General features: G+C 35.3%; 1 long non-coding RNA gene across 1 annotated transcript; it reads right to left on the reverse strand.

Moving 5' to 3' along the window:
• Positions 1–3,590: 3,590 nt before the first annotated feature.
• On the reverse strand, positions 3,591–16,175 carry LOC145674945 (uncharacterized). The gene is made up of 3 exons (XR_014129083.1): positions 15,681–16,175; positions 9,343–9,424; positions 3,591–4,241 (listed from the first exon to the last, which is right to left on the reverse strand). It is a non-coding gene; the product is annotated as an uncharacterized LOC145674945 (long non-coding RNA).
• Between the last annotated feature and the right edge of the window lie 300 nt (positions 16,176–16,475).

The raw sequence follows: 16,475 nt of genomic DNA on the forward strand, positions 1-16,475 counted from the left end.
TAGATACAGGTGATAATTATCCATGCAAATTAAGACTTGAAATGCGGGCCTTGGAGACATAAACCTTCTCAACAATGCTGGTCTTTTTTTTGATATATTAAAAAAAATCGTGCAGTTTTACTATACGGATCCATCGTATAAACAGTAATATTAGTAGGAGTAGGGGTAGGGGTAGCAGTAGGAGTAGGAACGAGTTAAAACCCCGTAGGAGTTCGTTGGGTCCTGTTCTCGACATAAAATGGGCAAATTAAAGATTTCCCCAAATTTTTGCGTACATTTTACTATCTGTGGATTCGTATAGTAAAACTACACCAACAAATCGAATCTCAAAATCTAGAAATGCCAAAATAATTATGTATTGTACACTGCTGGAAAGTTTAAAGCTTTTGGTATATCGTATTTTGCTTTCCAATAATAAGGCAACATTAGAAAGCACATTGTATATTCTATAAATTAACAAAAAATAAAAAGCTGACGAAGCATATAAAATACATAAAGGAAGTTTAGTTGTACATACTATAGTTTAGTTGCTATATTTATTAAAAATACTTTTAAGAAACATTGGATTACATTTTCAATATCTGAACTGCAGTACAGAGCATCAATTTATGTGAAGTATTCCTAAGCAGGACTCTTTACAAAGTGTGATTTTACAATGGTGACTTCATAGCAAATGTTTTTCCTTGTAGTTCTCCCTGTGTTCTTCTATCCTTGTTTCAAGTATATTTTACACTTTTTTGCCGATTATACTTTCCCAGACGTTTATTTATTTATTTCGACCTGTTTCACATGTAGGTTAAGGCCATAAGAAGCCTTATCTACCACCTAAACATGATACAAAATTCTAAGACAATATTTTACAATAAGATAGAATTTTAGGATTTAGAATTTGGGATAAAAAATGGAACAAAAGATTTCGATTTGGCCAAGAATTTTAGGAATGATCTAAAAACAATGCATCAAAATATTGCGATCTTGGTCAATATTTAGTTTGTGGATCGGGGACCACAAAATTTTTGAACGGCCCCTAAATCGAGTTTTCTTTCTTTCTTTCTTTTTCTTTTCTTTCTTTTTTTCTTTTTTTTTTACGGAATAAGCACATCATACTGAGTTAAGTGCCTGTGTGAAGTTGGCCCCTGAAAAGTCTGGACCACACGAGATCTTTATTAAGCCAGAAACTTATTCATTTGGGCTGTTTGGGCTAGCAACTTTTAGTGTTTAGGCTACTCTGAAATCAAAGCTACAGCTTCACAAAGCTTGAGGGGCAACTTCATATAAGCCCCCAAGTGATTGGGCCAGACGAGATTTTTATTGGGCTGAATAGTACTTCGTTTGGGCTGATTGGGTCAGCAACTTTTAGCGTTTGGGCTATTATAGTTTCCGAAATTTGGGCTATGAAACTTTCTGAAAATTGATTTTCCTGCTTCTTTTGTCGGGGCCAACTTCACTACTATGATATTTCTGACAAATAGTTTGTTGGAATTGACAGTACTTTGTGTCGAGTAGCAGTTTTCAAGATTTGGGCTGTATTTGAAACAGAATTAGACTTTCACAAAGTTTGGGGGCCAACTTCACATTAGCCCCCAAGTGATTAAGCCAGACGAGGTTTTTTTTTTTATTGGGCTGTATAGTACTTCTTTTGGGCTGATTGGGTCAGCAACTCTTAGTGTTTGGGCTATTATAGTATCCGAAATATGGGCTATTAAACTTTCTGAAAAGTGATTTTCCTGCTTCTTTTGTCGGGGCCAACTTCACTACTATGATATTTCTGACCAATACGTTTATTGGAATTGACAGTTCTTTGTGTCTACTAACAGTGTAGAAAAGTTCAAAATTTGGGCTGTCTTTGAAATAGTTAGACCTCACGAAGTTTGAGGGCCAACTTCAAGCCCCTCCAAGTGACTGGGCCTGATGGAAATTTTATTGGGCTGGATAGTATTTCGTTTGGGGTGATTGGGTCAGCAAGTTTTAATGTTTGGGCTTTTAAGATTTCTCCTGTATTTGAAGGACTGTTCGACCTTCAGATATTTGGTTGCCGGAAACAATAGGTTTTAATCTAATAGGTGAGGATTTTTCTTATCTTATAAAGTGTTTGGACTATACATCGGTGGAGCGCCAAATGGTGAAGGAAGATGCAATGTTGCCATCTTTCACACACTATGCCAGAGGTTTTGACACAGAATTACGTCATTATTAATTTCTACGCTAGTACTAAATTTTCATTTGGCAGAGGTTGGAAGTGGTCACCCAAAACCATTAAAATGTAGGTCATGTAATTACGACCCCCATTTATTCACGATCGTACCAATGGCACCTTGATCGCCTTTGGACCGGGGACATCGCCCCAGTTGCCCCAACCTAGTTAAGCCCCTGGACCGAGGATACATATGCAAAACTAAAACCAAGAATAAATGTACAAGAATACCAAGACTCCAGCAAAAACATGACCCACCTGCCTTGATATTTTTATAAATAGACGAAATAGAGAAAAGCTTTATACTTCAAATTCATAATTTTGCATTTCGTTTTGTTTTGTCAGTTAAGAGATTTGCGCAGCAAGGGAGAACAGAGGGATTCAAGTACTTCCCTAGAAACATGAAGAAGTGCTCATCGTAATCTTTTGAAATAAACGAACTGAAATAAAAAGACTTCTTTCTTATTGCTTTCCCTATATACTATATAATGTAGATGTGTATTCGGTTTAAAAATTACCAAGAATTGTTGATAGTTATAGTAATATAACGGAGACTAGTTAGAAGACTGTATTCTCCTTGAGATCCCATTGGGAATCAAATCTGGAGCTTTTTGCATCAAACATAGGTATATGTTATCCATGTATTTACAAAAGGCTTACGTAAAAAGGAAAGAATGAATGGATATAAAAATTATTTGGACATAAGTCTTCAAGGTTTGACGCAATTCAATTATACAAGGTGTTTCGAAACAACACCGACAACGTTTGGGAGGCGATTCCTGACATCAAGGTAAGACGAAAAGTATAGATCAACCTGGTTGCACAAATGCTTCCTTTCGGAGTTATAGGCTGCCGAAAAGAGGAAAAAAATAACTTTAAAGGTCCATAGCTCCAAAACTATGGGACCTACCGTAGTCGGGTCGAGACTTCACATAGGAACTAATATGTGTTTTATCCAAATATCCATGTTTCAGAATACTGCGGTGGTCCCGCAATGACTTTTAGAGGGAGTTTGGCTTCTGGTATATAATTTGAAGTACTCACCAACTAGCTATATAAAAATTGTTGCAGAAGTACCGCAGGATTGTGAAACTTGGATAGAGAAGGGAACTATAGCCTTCTTATAACAGAATCAGTCTTAGATTCCACTTTTAATACTAACATCGTATTCAGCAGTTATTATGGAGTATATAGTATAGGACACAGATGAAGTTATGTCAAAAAATCCTTATTTTTATTGATTTTTTATTTGGTTTTCTTAACAGCTTTTCAATAATTAATCCCGAATGGTAACTCAAAGTTGAAATACAATATTCTTCTTCCTTTACTAGTACTATTTGGCTGAAGAAAATGTTATAGTGTCTAACAGACTTAGGAAATTTAAACTCCTGGCGACTGCGATTAATCTTCCAAGCAGGTCATACGAAAGCTATTGAAATAACTTTGTATTAAAATATATATTTTATTTATAGAAATCCTAAGATACAGGCACATTTTTGCTAGTTGTTTATTTTATGCATGTTAACATTTAAATTAGAAACCGTTTTAATCAAATTTATTTCCAGAGATATACAAAATATTATCTTCTGCAACACGTTTAATCGTTATAGAGTACAAATTTAAGACAAAACAACACACGTGCTACACTGTAGTTGATTAAATTAATGTAGTATGCATTTATTAAATACGTACGCAACTAATTTAACTTTTGCTTATACGTTTGGGACTATTGGAATGTTTTTAGGATATAATACTTCTATCAAGTTATTTGTAAGCATCCTATATGGATAGGTATCTAGCTATGTTTGTTAACAGAACATATCGCATAAAATAGTTTTTTTTTCTAACTCTGTACAAAAGTTTGGGAAACACTTGTATTAGCTGAAAGCAAAGTCTAACAGGATTTTTCGTTTGACAGAACCAAAGTAATACCTTATTGTCTATGGAGATTTTCTGTAAATTCATGACCGAGAAAGTCTATTTCCGACTCTTGCACTGGTCGAGTTGTTCGAATTGTGTTTGGGTGCTTCACGTCCACCTGGTCGAACTGAAAAAGAAACACGATGCAATATATGTTAATTTTGTAATTTCATAGTTGGAAAACTAACGTGCAAACACGTTACATTGAAACATCAAACTTAATGTAAAATACAATACTTTAATACAATACATAGCCACATTACAAAGAATATATCAGTGTTTGCAATTTTGTTTAGAAATGACTTTCGATCATTGTTTAACATGTCCAAAAATAAACCAAAATTAAATGAAAAAAACATATCTGGAATAAATTCTAACAGTGGCTAATAGGAATTACTCTAAGAGTGTTGAAAATGTACCTGACCTTCTGATGTCTAAAATGAATATATATTGAATTTGACACTGCTACCGGTACCTACAATGACCTCTATAATATTATGTGCTACCTCAACTTGAATAGTATTAATAACATCATCAACTTCTACGGCAAGACACTAGACTTAGTGCTTACCAATATCTCTAATGCCACTGTTTCTCACAAACAGCCCCCCTTAGTTCCAGAAGACCCTCACCATCCTTCCCTCTTAATAGAATTTAGACAGGCACATCAGCCTAAATCTTCAACTTCTGAAATAAAACCGCGTTATAATTTTTCCAAAGCAAAATTTTTTGACTTGTATAATGAACTTTCGCGTGCTGACTGGAAACGGGTAAATGATTGTGCTAATGTAGATCTAGCGGTAGAAGAGTTCTATAACATTTTATACTCAATCTTTGACAAATGTGTTCCATCAAAAAGATATTCTCGTAACTATCCCATATGGTTCACTAGAAATATAATTAAACTTGTGAAAAGTAAGAAATACCACCATAAAAAATGGAAACGTGGAGGAGTTTTTTCAGAATATCATCACGAAAAATTTTGTAGTATTAGAGCTTGCCTTAATAGAGAAATCAACGGAGCTTATAAAAACTATGTACACAACTGTGAACAAAATATACTAGAAAATCGAAAAGCTTTCTGGTCGTATGTAAAAAACAAAACTAGAAAATCAGATCATAATACTCTTCGATTTGAAAACAATATTTTAAAAGATAACCTAGAAATTGCAAATGCTTTTAAACAGCACTTTCAAAAAATCGTCAGCAACTCATCACCTACCTATGACATACAAAACACTTCAAATCTTGAAACTTCTGAAATAATTGACAACCTAAATTTTCACCCCATACATCTGACCGAAGTAGAAAATGCAATTAAAAATCTCAAGCCTAGAAGCTCCCCTGGCCCGGACGATGTACCTCCATATGTAATAAAAGGATGCGCTAAAATCCTAAAATATCCACTACTAGCTATATTTAATAAATCGCTATCGTCATCCCTGTTCCCATCTAAGTGGAAAGTTTCGAATATTTTACCAATACCAAAAAGCAACTGCGACAACCATGACGTTCAAAATTATCGGTCCATTGCCTTAATATCTGACCCAGCTAAGATATTTGAATCTATAGTTTATCAAAGAATCTTTAACCATATTCGTCCTTTAATATCTTCATATCAGCATGGTTTTCTGCCGAAGAGATCTACAACAACTAATCTCGTTGAATTCATACACTTCATTGCGGAGCAAATTGACAATAGAAATCAAGTTGATGCAATATATACGGATTTCAGAAAGCTTTTGATACACTGGATCATGATATTTTATTGAACAAGCTTATTTCATTCAACTTCACTCTCGAAGCTAGACAATTCCTAATGTCATACCTCTTTCATCGCAGACAACATATAATTTATAAAAATATAACAACTCCAAGTTTCATTGTAACGTCAGGGGTCCCTCAGGGCTCAAACCTTGGTCCATTATTATTCTTAATCTTTATAAATGATCTCCCAAATGTGCTACTAAATTGTACTAAATTATTATTTGCTGATGATGTAAAACTCTATCGAAGAATTTCCCAGCCCTCCGATGCTCTCGCACTACAAGAAGATCTAAGCGCACTACATACTTGGTGTATATCGAACAAACTTAATCTTAACATTAAAAAATGTAACGTTATTACATTCACTAAGAAAACTAATAATCTCAAATTTAATTACAGTATAAACAACACTCCTGTACAAAGAGTGGACTCTGTAACTGATTTAGGGGTCACTATTAGCTCCAACTTTTCCTTCAACAAGCATATCAATCGCATTGTTAGTGAAGCCTACAGAAACCTCGGCTTCGTAATCAGACTTGGCTTTGACTTTTCAAATACTAATGTTCTTAAAACCCTGTTCAATAGTTACGTTAGATCCAAACTTGAGTACTCTTCAATCATATGGCATCCCAACAGTCAGAAAAACAAAACACGTCTTGAAGCGATTCAATGTCGTTTTGTGAGGTACTTAACTTAAAAGGAAACGGGACTATATCCAAAATTCGAAAAATATACCGACCTCCTTCGTAAGCACGATATCTCATCTCTCGAAGATAGACGTACCACCCAACTTTTGATTTTCTTAATGAAATTATTGCAAAATAATATAGACTCTGAGTATTTACTATCCCAGTTAGAATTACATGTTCCATATAAACGCACGCGTCCTAGAAATATTACTTTTCATTTACCTACTGCTAGAACAAATACCCTATACATGTCACCTATTAGGAGAATATGTTATATTTTTAACTCCTATGCTGAAAGTAATCCTGAACTTGACATATTTAATATAAATGACCGTTCTCTAAGAACTATTGTGAAATCCTATTGAAGATTCATTAATTAAAATGGTCATATCTATAAATGTATATTTGCAATTATATAAGTGAATTCTTGCATGCTCTAACTATGTACAAACTGACTAGGTCACTATCATTAGGTAATATACCTGTTGTGATCTGTATGTAACCACAAATAAATAAATAAATTTAATATATATAGGCACAGAAAGGTTTATATATATATATAGGCACAGAAAGATTTCTAAACATTGTTGGGAAACTTCACATATTACTACTTACATATTTACAGGTCACAATAAAGGTATAGGGTTCGCCCTAGTCGAAACAGAGTGGAATATGGGTGGAGATAAGGATCTCACGTTTTCATGACTTCAATCCCTACAAGGGCTAATGTACACAGTATTATATATATATATATATATATATATATATATATATATATATATATATATATATATATATATATAAGCGTATATATATGGTAGTGTTAATTCAACACAGTGGCTTTGTGTTACACTGGTTGTGTTTTATTTTAACACATGTCTGGTGCTAATTTACAATGTTAAATCAACTAATGACATGATCTTTATGAGTTGAAATACATCAAGAATACATCATATATCAAGAAATTGAACTCAGATGACAGCAATTTTGAAAACGTGAGTTTTGTCAGAAAATTCATTCGCTTACAAAATTATTTACGTTAAAGATAGCAAAAAAATATAATACATTCTTCAATGCTTGGTATAAATGCCAAATATATTCAGGGGCGGATCCAGGACCAACTTCTGGGGGAGGCGGTGGGTTGTTATACTGCTACTTTTAAGGGCTCCAAACTTTGGGATGGATTTTATTTATATATATAAAATAAGAAAGTTTCCTCTTCTGGGGGGGGGAGCGATCACCCCTCTGGATCCACCCCTGAATATATTATATAAAGCATTGTTTACAGCATGGAATTAAAACTTACAATCGATGTCAATTTCTTAGGGAGTCATTTCATACCGATCTTAATAGAATTCTACATGCAACAACGTAACGCACGAAAATGCATAAATTCATTACAGCTGCTGTGCCAATTATAGCAAATTTTGCGTTGTTGTTGATGCAAACTGTTACAGAATGTGCCTGTTACACTTTTATTATATCAGTTCAAGCGAATGCACAAGCTAAGATTTACAATTTAACTATATTTAACTGATTCACAAAATTCTGAGGCTACTGTTATTCTGGATCGGTCTGGATTTGAAATTTGAACTGGATCGGATGATTTGCATATATGTAGGTTTTGTTTTTCAAAATATGACTTTAAAACTCAGGAAATGAGAGATGAACAATATATCATATGGATATAGAGCTGGTTTAGATCTACCATTACGACAATTTCATCCCTATCAGATCATTTATTTGTATATGCGTTTTTTAAAATAATATGTCTCAACATTTGACCAACCATAGCTTGGGAACCCTAGTGCTATACAACAGAATATTTAATAGGATATATAGCGGGTTAAAGTCAATATTGGCCCCCTTCGGATGAGTTCGGCTGTACTCGTAAGTACGATATATGTTGTCCCGGGCCTCCAATCTGATTAAAATCTCAACTGGCTTTACAATCATCATAATAAAATAAAATATGATCAAAAATATGAAACATATTCCCTTAACTTTCCTACTGTACTTTGACAGAAATTTATTAGGTGAAGTCAGCAGGGGTCACATATTTTTTCTAGCCCCGAGCCTCCAGATGGGTTAATCCAGCCCTGGTTCCCTTCCCAACAATGGTTGACTTTCGGCGGCATTTCAGTAACACCAACAAAACATTCTGGTACCTGAAAGCTGAGACAAGATAGTGAAAACACGCCGGTTTCATGTTTCTGGCGCAACTACATAGAATGCCACTAGCATTACCAAATCAGTCGGAAATAAGCTGCTTAACCTTTTAACTGTTCCACTTTCCAAACTTGTACTTTTTTTTATTACTATCGAATTATTTACAAAAATAAGATAAAGTGAGGACCTAAAACTAATTGTCTTACATTTAAATTTGCATTTGAAATACTTTAACATTGTACTTCACAACACTCAAAGTAGTTGGTAAAACCAGAACAACTCAGGCGAACATAATGGTATGTCACATTTTCTAACTTTGGAGTAGAAGGTTATTCGTCTCCATGCAATCAATCTAATGACACACATCAAACTAACTTCTGGCTTCTGCACTTACATTTCCGGAATAAAAGCATCTACATACACTTCTGTGGTTTGATCATAACCCCTTCCTCCTAATAAGCCAATTTCACTGGAAGTGGCGCTTAGCATTATATTCGCCCGAGCTGCTCATATAATTTATTACCGAGATGATGATGATATTGTAGTGATTCAGAATGTAACAACAACCATAACGACAAGGTAAGGTTAATAAACTAAACTTACCCCAACAAATGTTTACTTTCGATCTCCATGGATCTCTTCTGCATTCCCAGTTATTGTGGCAACACCTCGTAGATGCATTACACTAAAAATAAATAAGTAATAATAAGCAAAGAAGTATAAGAAGAAATTAGTTGAATAACATATCAAAACGAATCAAGCTAGTTTTCTGTATGATAACTGAAGCGATCTCTATTGCAACTATAAGGTTACTATACGTTTCTTTGGGAAGTAATATGTGGGTTTTATTTCCGATTATGTGGTTCGGATCCCATGTTAACCAACAGATTTCCTTCAATTTAAAATGTCTGAGGAATTTTTAGATGAACGTTGACATCCCTTAACTTGCTCAATCCCCCGCCTTAAACGTTATTGAGAATCTGTGATCAGTTTCTACATCGAATCTGCAGCAGATTTTCTTAGCTGTACATTATCGATGACGCAGTTGAATTCTGGAGTGCGTGAGCAATGATCCACGATCCGCAGAAAACAATTTATAAACTGTAAGACCACAGTTACACAACGAATAGAAGCTGTATGCCTCAATTTGCGAAAAATTCAAGCCATATCTTTAATTCCACGATGAATGTAACCCGTATAGTGTAAATTTTGTGACAAATACAAGCTGTACGCCTCAATTCCGAGACAAATACAAGCTGTAAGCCTCAAATCCGAGACAAATACGAGGGTCATTTAACTCGAACTGGCAACACTGCTACGATTGGAGTGTCATGTAGGCAGCAGACAAATGACGAATGTAGTGTGTTCCGTAGATGTGTACAGGATTGTACTGAATTGATGCAGGAGCTGAACATTTCTTCCAGATTAGTATTACGCATGCTAAAACAAAATCTTGGAATGCGGAAAATTGCAGCCAGATGGGTACCCCATGCTCTGATCGAGGTTCAAAAGTAGCATAGGTGGGAATGTGGGCGCCTACACCTTCAACGTTACAATGAGGAGGGTGATGGCTTTTTGTTCCGCATTACAAGTTACGAAACGTGTGAAAGATCCTACGAGCATGAATTGAAACGTCAGTCGAGTGAATGGCGCCACCCAGAAGTTCTACGACCGAAAAAATTTAGACAGGAGCCAGCAAACTTAACGGTGATGATGATAATGTCATACGACCACGAAGGCATCATCCTGTCACATCAAGATCCACCGGGTGTTACCGTCAATGCTTCATGCTATGCTTCATACCTCGGTCACCATTTGTCACCAGCATTGCGGCACTAACGTCCACACCTCCTGGAGTCTGGACCAATTCTCCTACACAACACTGCCAGATACCATACAGCCAATCCAGTACAGACTCTGTTACGATGATGGGGTTGGGAGGTACTGGAGCACCCGCCATACTCCCCGGCTATGAGCCCCTGCGATTTTGATATTTTCCCAAAAATGAAAGAATCTCTCAGGGGCAAACGTTTCAGAGACATTCCCAGCATTGTTCGTGCCTTAGGGTGCACTGTCAACACCTTCTCACAAAGTGGGGCTTTGACAGGTATTCAACTGTTACCAGACATCTGTAGAAGGGTTCAACAGGCTGGCGGAGACTACATCGAAAGACTGCAAGCTTCTTGAGGTGAGTGATTCACTACATTCCATTTCACAACTATGTTGCCACTTCAAGTTAAATGACCCTTGTACAGGCTGTATGAATCAATTCGAGACAAATACAAGCACGCTCCTAGACAAATGCAAGTCGTATGCCTCAATACGGAGACAAATACAAGCTGTGCGATATGCCTCAATTCCAAGACAAATACAAATTTTACTACCGGCTGTAAGTGATCCAACTCCGTAATAAAAAGGTAAGTTGTATTATGTTGTGGAGTTTCAATTATTTCGATAACCATCTACATATATCAGTCATTTCATCTGGCCAATATATGGCATAGGGTCACGTGTTTACGATCAGTGAAAGGACAGAGATAGCAGATGGATCAAAAGAGAAGTTGAGACGAAGTAGTGGAATGGAATAAACAATTGTTTGCAGAATACGAATAATTATGGCTCCAGCAGTAGTATGCCTGCAAAACTATCATCTATATCATGGTGGAAAGACTACAAGGTGGTTGCATGCGCATGTCGCCTGGAGCGCTGTCGTGGCTGTGACGTCATCTAGTTTGCAAGAGACAACGGGAAACGGCGCGGCTTTAAGTGACAAGTGGAAATTCTTTGTTACTTTGTTCTTTTAAATGATATCGAGAATGCCTAATTGTGCAATGTACGGCTGTAGTAATTATTACAGAAAAACTAAGGGAACTAATATAAAATACTTTAGATTTCCCCAAAAAGAGGGGAATGTCTCCAGAAATGAATTTTAGCTTGCAGGCGACAGGACAAAATAAACCTAAAATATGGTAAGTTTTACATAAAAGTAATAAATAAATGCAATGGCAAATGAAATTATAAAAAAGCGATTTATTTACGTACTTTCTTTTTAGTATTAATAGTATGTAATAATCAGTGGCGTATCTACGATTTTGTTTCGGGAGGGGCTTTGCTAACTTTCGGGGGGGGCTTTGCCTGGAAATGTGAAAATTCTGCAAGATATTTCATTTACTTTACTATACTAAGTAAAATTTCGGGGGGGGGGGGCTTAAGCCCGGAAGCCACCCCCCTAAATACGCCACTGGTAATAATAGTATATAGGGCTACAGTAGCTTGTGTTGATTCTGCATACAAAAATCCAACAGTATGATTTAAAAAGACGAACTTTGAGGTAAGACCCGGATTCGAAATCATGAGGGAGGGGAACCGACAGAGGTGATAATTTCTATCATCATTTCCTTATACATAAGCTATTGAGACAAAATTTTCCCCACAGAGACAGGCATGTAACTCGAGAAGGGAGGCACGATGATCTAGGAGGCTTACCTCCCTCGAGTTACGCATATGGAGAGCATTGAACGCGTTACAGTAGTTTAGGTCCCATTTCATTCTGGAGGTCTGCATTCCCTGTAGCCTCGATGCTAAAACGGGACATTGGACTTCAAATTAACTAACGAATGGAAGGTTTGTAATAACGATTAACGGTTACAAAGATATATATAACAATATATTTGATCAAGAGAATAAAGTGTCCACCTACCATGTCAGGGCGACATTGTCGGGACATTTTTACACTCAAATTTTGGAATTTTTTGTTCATTTTAATCATAACTTTGGATAATTACATATACATATTTAGGGCCCCCCTCCAGAATTATAAAATTAAGAATGATTGCAGTAAATTTTAAAATATGGTAGATTCTCAACCAATCAAGGAAGCACGGTGGCTCAGTGGCAGAAGGCTCACCTCTGGTGCAAGGGATACTGCCCGCTTCTCGGTCAAGTGAGTTTCTGGTGGACAACATCGTGAGTTTCTCGGGGTACTACCGCATTCTCATTCCACCAAATGCCACATAATCATTCACTTGCATTTATCTTTTGCCTTCTTTAGTCCACGGGACAGAAAAGAGAAAACTTATCAAGGAAATTAAGAAAATTGTGTAATTTTATGGTTTATGTGTTTTCTAGTCTAGCTGTAACACCCCTACATCGTCTTCACTTACGCCTAGTACTTTGTTTCTTGCTTGAAATAGTCAAGTTGCAATTCCTTTGTTTGAGGTGCTTTGTATATGCATATTTATTTTTATATATTTTAGAACATAATAGTATATGTAACGTTTTATTTCGTACAAATGTTTAATAATACAGTTTGTTAGGGCGTAAATTTTGACACTAATATTCAGAGAACTGTCAGTTTCACCAAACCTTTTGTTCAAATACAAATTCTATAAATAAGCGATCAGCGGTTTCAAATAAGATGATTTTTTTTATAAATCAAAAATAAAAACGATGTTTAAAATATTAAATACGTGCGTCCCTGCTCAATAAAATTTTTAACCTCCCCTGAGATTCTGACGAAACTTACGTGGGAGCAACGTCTTAAAAAAAAAAAAAAAAAAAAAAAAAAAAACAACTGTCCAAGCATAACGAAAATATACGTACGTGCATTTCTGTTTATGAAAACCATGAATTCTCCCTTGAGATATTCTCAAAATTTATATGGGGTTATCAGTAAAGAATTCTCTTTCAAGCAAAATAATAATAGTAAATCAAAACCGATCAATGTGTTACGAAAATATACTTGAACATATATAAATATATAATAATAAAATGCATTAACGACACACTGTGTTATAGATTATTCAGGTCTATACATACTCGAGCAAGAATGTTGTAAATAGAGGACGGTGAAGACAGAAAGCAACCGAGCATCGGCACGTCTGATTGGCTACTCTCGTTTCTACCATCGTCTGATTAGCTACTTTCGTTTCCGCCATGATTGTTGGCTCAAAACATTGCGATCCTATTGGACGAAGTGGGCAGAGTAGGGGTGGCGAAACTGTGAGGCATGGCTTCAAGATTTTGTTGTAAGGATAGATCCTCTATTTTATAAGATCCTTGTACTCGAATGTATTACTTCAGATATTTAAAAAAGAAAAGAAAAGAAAGAAAGAAAGAAAAGAAAAGAAAGAAAAAGCAGAAAATGTAAAGAGTAATATTGGCTTGTTCAAGCTTCAAAGTTGTTTAATAAATTTATGAACTGATATTGCTGTTTCTTTTGCTATTGTAAATATCTTCCTTTGAATTCACTTAGCTTAAGCATTGATTACATTACGTTTATATAATTATTCTTTGTACTAAAATATTTACTTTGTTTGAGATCACTATAAATAGAAGAGAAGTTTGCGTGTAAGATACCAGCGAGCAAGCGCTTGTTAAAAGTTCATCTGACTCTCGCTGGCCACGTCTGCGACCGAGATGACGTCATGCGCCAGAGCGACAAGAATGCAGCACTGCATTGCATCCACCTTGTAGTCTTTCCACCATGATCTATATCATCGATGTTCTTGTTTGCCCGTCATGAAGTTTTCTGACAGCTTCACTTCTTTGTTAGATTAACTGAGAATCAGAGCAACAAACTGTAACGTTACAGACCTTTCAGTTGGAAATGATCGATATATACCAGTAGAAATATGTTGATAAAAGAAACAGTTTAATTATTGTCTACATTTTGGAAATAAACAAAAATATAGTATTAGACGCAACAAAATCCATTATCAAGACAATTGAAGCTCGAAACTGTTGTTGGGGCCGCGGTGGCTCAGTGGTAGAGCGTTCACCTCTGGTGCTTGGAGTCCCGGGTTCGATCCCAGCCCCCGCCAAGTGAACTTTGTGGTGGACAAACACCGTGTGCGTGGATTTTCTCTGGGTTCTCCCGTTTCCTCCCACTTTCTTCATTCCACCATTTCATTCATTACTCACCATCACCGTCTCCTTTGGCCTAACCGGCGTAACCACGGGACATAAAACTCAAAGATTTCATTTCATTTTTCATTTCGAAACTGTTCTTTCTAAAATTTTAGTCATCATTATTTCCAGTGCAGGAAGAAATCTTTTCTTCACAAAGTTAGACTTGTGAAATATTAATAAGATAGAATTTTCATCATTTTTCCATATTTTCAATTGTATCAGCGCCCTCGTAAACAGCTTTGGATATTTTGATTTTTTTTTTTTTTACTCGAAAGTGTTAACCTATTTATTTCACCTTAAAGATAATCCGTAGATAAAGTTTAAAGATAAAATTTAAGTATTTCTTTTGTATATTTTAAAGGCCTACTATCGCAAGAATAAATTAAGAATATACGTTGCACTGGAATATTGCCTTCACTTGCGTTCATCATGGCTTCCTTATGCAGTAATGTGTGGTTAAAAGCATACATTTTGCATTACGTATTTCTACATTATTAGTCATATTACAGGTAAGATACCCATATATTTTGATTACTCATAAATTTTTCTTCTGAAATAACATTACTGATTTATTCCATAAATTTTACAAATCTGTGGATACCTAAACTGGGATAGCACCATATAAATTTGAGTATAATTGGATATTATTTGCAGAATATGATTTTGCAAGGCAACTTATTTAAATCTTTTTATTATTTAATACAATTTACTATTTAGTACAAATTTATATTTTTATATCACACTTAATGAAGTAGGTAACTTACCAATAGCTGTACCTTACAGTTTTATAATCTATTAATGATTTAAAGGAAGGAAGGCGTAAATGGTCTAGTCATTACAAATGGAGCTTGTCGTATTTTTGCTAAAGTAATACTAATTGGTGGATAGTTGATTCTAAGTATTATTCAAATTAATAGCATAATTACTGAAGATTGGAAGTTACTCGGCAGTTTATGATGTTGCGTCTGGTGCAGAATAATTTGAAGAATGCCATCAACTATTCAAAATATTATTTTATACATAACACTTACCTTTCCACCAAGTTTGACGCAATTCGTCTTCCGAATTCGGGCTGAACATTCAGTAATCAAAACCAACAAAACAACCAAACCGAAGAACATAAATCTCATTTTGATTTATCAGAAGTTATTTCTTCTTGGCACAGAGTCTCTCATTACACGATTTTGTTCCTTTTTTCTTGGTGATAATTATCTTTAAATATTCCACTCGAAATGATTATACGTAGCAGTCCTTCCGTTACATCTAATATTAACACAGTTTCTTCATTCCAAACATTAGGAACTACAATTTCCTGTTGAGGACAACAATGGCTTGAACACCCTACTTCTAGTACCCTAAGTCGTTATAAAAGATCTACGTACATACTCCTTTTCAATCATGTATCCACGTTAATAATAAAGCATGATTTATCAAAGCGCTTTTCACAATTACACCAACGCTATTATCTTCCGATTGTTTGATAAATTGACAAAGAAAACGAGAACTGCAAACAGTGGAAAAATACCAATGAGAACAGCGACATTCCAAACGTATTTTCCTACTGTTTAACAATGGCAATTTCGTGTTGTTCAGTCTTTGATTTGAAAATATAAAACTATGCTATGAATCAACATCAACTACACTGCACAACTTGTTTTTACAATAGAAGTTCGTGTCTTGTTTCTGAGAGAAAAAAATTCGAATTTCAATTTATGTTTTCTGGCAAGAGATATTGCAAATTTTGTTTCTTCTTTCGTTTTGGTTGCTTCAAGTTTAGTATCTTTTTTTTCAGTATCGAGCCCATGTGAGACGTAGACCTACAGTTT

This window comes from Thermobia domestica, chromosome 18, assembly GCF_964235325.1.
Source record: "Thermobia domestica chromosome 18, izTheDome1.hap1.1, whole genome shotgun sequence".
NCBI lineage: Eukaryota > Metazoa > Arthropoda > Insecta > Zygentoma > Lepismatidae > Thermobia > Thermobia domestica.